The sequence below is a fragment of the Natator depressus genome, chromosome 13 (assembly GCF_965152275.1).
Source record: "Natator depressus isolate rNatDep1 chromosome 13, rNatDep2.hap1, whole genome shotgun sequence".
In the NCBI taxonomy this organism is placed as follows: Eukaryota; Metazoa; Chordata; order Testudines; family Cheloniidae; genus Natator; species Natator depressus.
This window is the reverse complement of record NC_134246.1, coordinates 35,185,193-35,191,192: the sequence shown is the minus strand read 5'-3', so window position 1 is coordinate 35,191,192 and position 6,000 is coordinate 35,185,193.

The following is a 6,000-nucleotide window of genomic DNA, read 5'->3' as shown; positions in this document are numbered from 1 at the left end:
GGATGGCATTGTGTTCTGCACGGCTGAGGTTATGGGGCAAGTGATGCTGCTTTTCCACAATTTCAGCCCGTGCACGTCGGCGGAAGCACTCTATGTAGAAGTCCAGTCTGCTGTTTCGACCTTCAAGTAGTGTAACTTAGGCCAATTTACAGCTTTAGTGTAGACCAGCCCATAGACAGGCCCTTCCAGATGGGGCTGTGTCATAAATATAAAGGGAAGGGTAAAACCCTTTAAAATCCCTCCTGGCCAGAGGAAAAATCCTCTTACCTGTAAAGGGTTAAGAAGCTAAAGGTAATCTCGCTGGCACCTGACCAAAATGACCAATGAGGAGACAAGATACTTTCAAAAGCTGGGAGGAGGGAGAAAAACAAAGGGTCTGGGGCTGTCTGTGTGATGCTTTGGCCGGGGACAGAACAGGAATGGAGTCTTAGAATTTAGTAAGTAATCTAGATAGGTATGTGTTAGATTATGATTTCTTTAAATGGCTGAGAAAATAGCTGTGCTGAATAGAATGAATATTCCTGTCTGTGTGTCTTTTTTGTAACTTAAGGTTTTGCCTAGAGGGATTCTCTATGTTTTGAATCGAATTACCCTGTAAGCTATCTACCATCCTGATTTTACAGAGGTGATTCCTTTTCTACTTCTATTAAAAGTCCTCTTGTAAGAAAACTGAATGCTTTTTCATTGTTCTAAGATCCAAGGGTTTGGGTCTGTGGTCACCTATGCAAATTGGTGAGGATTTTTACCAAACCTTCCCCAGGAAGTGGGGTGCAAGGGTTGGGAGGATTTTGGGGGGAAAGACATTTCCAAACTACGTTTTTTCAGGAACCCAGATAAAGTTTGGTGGTGGCAGTGGAAGTCCAGGGGCAAAGGGTAAAATAGTTTGTACCTTGGGGAAGTTTTAACCTAAGCTGGTAAAAGTAAGCTTAGGAGGTTTTCATGCAGGTCCCCACATCTGTACCCTAGAGTTCAGAGTGGGGAAGGAACCTTGACATGGTGGCAGAGTGGTGGGATTAACCTGAAATCCTTTTGAGATCAATTTGAGATTTTTTGAACCAGAAAAACAGATTTTAAAAAGGAAATATTTCTTTTCCTTTGGGGCTGCTGGAAAGGAGGTCCAACCGAAAGCAGCTAGTTTTTTCTCTGCTTTGGGGCCAGAGCAGAGACAAAAGGGGATTATCGTGATGAATTGCAGGTTTTCTTTGCCTGGAGGCAGAGTAGTTAACCTCCTGCAGGGAAATTCACAGTCTTCACAAACCTGAGGCTTTTTTCCCCTAAAAGTAAATAGAGAGGTGTTCTACCCATTTGCCTGGAGACAAAAGTGGTTGGGACTTTTTTTTTAGGATTTTGATTTTTTTTTTTTTTTACAAGGAGCACAGATTTGAAAAGGAAATTTTTTTCCTTTGGGCTGCTGGAAAGCAGGTTTCCAAGTAGTTGGGTGTTTTGCTTTGATCTGGGGCCAGAGCAGAGACAAAGGGAATTGTCTTTTTCTGTAGGCTGACAATCACTATCAGAGAATAGGTATCCTATTCCAGCACAGCAAAATTTTACAAGCCAAGTTTTGTTTGTTTTATTTCCAAACCTTGGATGTAAAGTTAGTTAAAAACAGAGAGGTTAGGATAACAGACTCCACGGCTCAAAAAATGCTGGAATTAGCCAGATTTGAGGCTGCTGAAAAACAAAAGGAACATGAAAGACAGATAGAACTCATGCGGATGGAGAAGGAGGTACAGGAGGGAAATGGAGGCAAGGAAGCATGTGGAGGAGGAGAAGGAAAAAGAGAGGAAGCATGTGGAGGAAGAGAAGGAAAAAGAGAGGAAGCATGTGGAGGAGGAGAAGGAAAAAGAGAGGAAGCATGAACTGGAGATGGAGAAGGTAAAGGCTCAGCAGAATATACCAACAAACCCGAGCAATCCTTCTCCAGGTACCACTTCCCATCCCAGAAAGTTCCCCAACTACAAGGCAAGCGATGATACTGAGGCCTTCTTAGAAAACTTCGAAAGGGCCTGCCTTGGGTACAGCATCTCTACCGACCGATACATGGTAGAGCTGAGGCCACAGCTCAGTGGACCCTTAGCTGAGGTGGCGGCTGAAATGCCTAAAGAACACATGAACAAGTATGAACTGTTTAAATCCAAGGCGAGAGTCAGAATGGGGATAACACCCGAGCAGTCTCGTCGGAGGTTTAGAGCCCTAAGGTGGAAACCAGACGTGTCATTTACCCGACATGCCTACCACCTTGTGAAACATTGGGATGCCTGGATATCAGGAGCAAGTGTTGAATCTCCAGTAAATTTGCCCTTCCTAATGCAAATGGAACAATTCTTAGAGGGTGTTCCTGAGGAAATAGAAAGATACATCCTAGATGGGAAGCCCAAAACTGTAATCGAGGCAGGAGAGATTCGAGCCAGATGGGTAGAGGTGGAAGAGAAGAAGAAAACTGGTCGCAGTTGGAGCGGACACCAGAAGGGACAACCCCAGACCACACCCTATTACGGGGGGCCGCCCAAGGCCCCACCTACCTCCCAAAGAACCCTCCAGACACCTTATCATCCCACCACCCCATTCTCCAGCAACCCACCTCGCCCCAGTGACCCGTCACCTGGATGATGTTTTAAATTAAACGAGCTAGGGCATGTAAAGGCCAGCTGCCCCAAGAAACCCAACAGATTACAGTTCATTGCACTGGAATCACACCAGAGATCCGCAGGCCCAGATACCTCCCAGATACCCTTGGAGCGGAGGGAAACTGTGAGTGTGGGCGGGAAGAAGGTCACCGCGTGGAGGGACACCGGAGCACAAGTGTCAGCTATCCATGCTTCCTTAGTGGACCCCAATTGAAACAAACCAGAGATCCAAGTGACGATTCAACCCTTCTAGTCCAACTCTTTCAATTTGCCTACAGCCATGTTACCTGTCCAGTACCAGGGCTGGTCAGGAACGTGGACTTTTGCAGACTATGATGATTATCCCATCCCCACGCTGTTGGGGGAAGACTTGGCCAATCATGTGAAGCGGGCCAAGAGGGTGGGAATGGTCACCCGCAGCCAGGCTAAACAAGCCGTGACGCCTAGCTCTGTTCCGGAAATTACTGTCAGGATCCGGTCAGAGGTGATGGACCGAGACCCCAGGCCAATGTCTGCAACAGCAGTAGTGGATCCAGTCCCAGAGACCCAGACGGAACCAGTCCCAGAACCGGAACCAGCGGAACAACCAGCACCAGACCCATTGCCAGCACTGAATCCAGTACTTGCAACCTCAACACCAGAGGGCCCCACCGAACCTGACCGGCAGCAGCCCATAACCCTACACAGGAGGCTTTCCCGGAGCCTGAACCCCAACATAGTGTCCCAGCGGAGAGCGGTTCACAGTCAACGGAAACAGCCCCATCCCCTACATCGCTTCCAGAGGGACCAAGCATAGGTCCATAATCCAATGAGGAACTGATGTCTCCAGCATCAAGGGAACAGTTCCAGACCGAACAGGAAGCAGATGAAAGCCTCCAAAGAGCTTGGACGGCGGCACGGAGCAGCCCACCGCCTCTCAGCTCCTCTAATCGATCCAGGTTGGTTGTAGAAAAAGGACTTTTATACAAGGAAACTCTTTCTGGTGGACACCAGGAAGACCGACATCCTCAGAGACAGTTGGTAGTTCCAACTAAATACCGGGCCAAGCTCTTGAGCTTAGCCCATGATCATCCTAGTGGCCATGCTGGGGTGAACAGGACCAAAGATGATTTAGGGGGGGTCATTCCACTGGGAGGGAATGGGCAAGGATGTTTCTACCTATGTCCGGTCTTGTGAAGTATGCCAAAGAGTGGGAAAACCCCAAGACCAGGTCAAAGCCCCTCTCCAGCCACTCCCCATCATTGAAGTTCCATTTCAGCGAGTAGCTGTGGATATTCTGGGTCCTTTTCCGAAAAAGATACCCGGAGGAAAGCAGTACATACTGACTTTCATGGATTTTGCCGCCCGATGGCCGGAAGCAGTAGCTCTAAGCAACACCAGAGCTAAAAGTGTGTGCCAGGCACTAGCAGACATTTTTGACAGGGTAGGTTGGCCCTCTGACATCCTCACAGATGAAGGGACTAATTTCCTGGCAGGAACTATAGAAAACCTCTGGGAAGCTCATGGGGTAAATCACTTGGTTGCCACTCCTTACCACCATCAAACAAATGGCATGGTGGAGAAGTTTAATGGAACTTTGGGGACCATGATATGTAAATTCTTAAATGAGCACGCCAATGATTGGGACCTAGTGTTGCAGCAGTTGCTCTTTGCCTACAGAGCTGTACCACATCCCAGTTTAGGGTTTTCACCATTTGAACTTGTAAATGGCCGTGAGTTTAAGGGGCCATTACAGTTGGTGAAGCAGCAATGGGAGGCATTTACACCTTCTCCAGGAATTAACATTCTGGACTTTGTAACCAACCTACAAAACACCCTCTGAACCTCTTTAGCCCTTGCTAAAGAAAACTTACAGGATGCTCAAAAAGAGCAAAAAACCTGGTAGGATAAAAATGCCAGAGAGAATTCCTTCAAAGTAGGGGACCAGGTCATGGTCTTAAAGGCGCTCCAGGCCGATAAAATGGAAGCATCGTGGGAAAGGCCATTCACGGTCCAGGAGCGCCTGGGAGCTGTTAATTATCTCATAGCATTCCCCACCTCCAACCGAAAGCCTAAGGTGTACTATATTAATTCTCCAAAGCCCTTTTATTCCAGAGAATTAAAGGTTTGTCAGTTTACAGCCCAGGGAGGAGACGACGCTGAGTGGTTGGAAGGTGTCTACTATGAAGGGAAAAGTGCTGGTGGTGTGGAAGAGGTGAACCTCTCCATGACCCTTGGGCGTATGCGGCGACAGCAGATCAAGGAGCTGTGCACTAGCTATGCTCCGACGTTCTCAGCCACCCCAGGACTGACTGAATGGGCATACCTCTCCATTGACACAGGTAATGGTCACCCAATTAAAGTCCAACCTTACTGGGTGTCTCCTCAAGCTAAAATTGCTATAGACCGGGAGATCCAGGATATGTTACAGATGGGTGTAATCCACCCCTCTGGAAGTGCATGGGTATCTCCAGTGGTTCTAGTTCCCAAACCAGATGGGGAAATATGTTTTTGCGTGGACTACCGTAAGCTAAATGCTGTAACTCGCCCAGACAACTATCCAATGCCACGCACAGATGAACTATTAGAGAAAGTGGGACGGGCCCAGTTCATTTCTACCTTGGACTTAACCAAGGGGTACTGGCAGGTACCGTTAGATGAATCCGCCAAGGAAAGGTCAGCCTTCACCACACATCTCGGGCTGTATGAATTTAATGTCCTCCCTTTCGGGCTGTGAAATGCACCCGCCACCTTCCAAAGACTTGTAGATGGTCTCCTAGCGGGATTAGGAGAATATGCATTTGCCTACCTTGACGATGTGGCCATATTTTCGGATTCCTGGGCAGAACACCTGGAACATCTACAAAAAGTCTTTGAGCGCATAAGGGAGGCAGGACTCACTGTTAAGGCTAAGAAGTGTCAAATGGGCCTTAACAGAGTGACTTACCTTGGACACCAGGTGGGTCAAGGAACTAACAGCCCCCTACAGGCCAAAGTGGATGCTATCCAAAAGTGGCCTGTCCCAAAGTCAAAGAAACAAGTTCAATCCTTCTTCGGCTTGGCCGGTTATTACAGACGATTTGTACCGCAATAGAGCCAAATCGCCGCCCCACTGACAGACCTAACCAAAAAGAAACAGCCAAATGCTGTTCAGTGGACCGAAGAGTGTCAGAAGGCCTTTAGTCAGCTTAAAGCGACACTCATGTTTGACCCTGTACTAAGGGCCCCAGACTTTGACAAACCGTTCCTAGTAACCACAGATGCGTCCGAGCGTGGTGTGGGAGCAGTTTTAATGCAGAAAGGACCTGATCAAGAATTCCACCCTGTAGTGTTTCTCAGCAAAAAACTGTCTGAGAGGGAAAGCAACTGGTCAATCAGTGAAAAAGAATGTTAC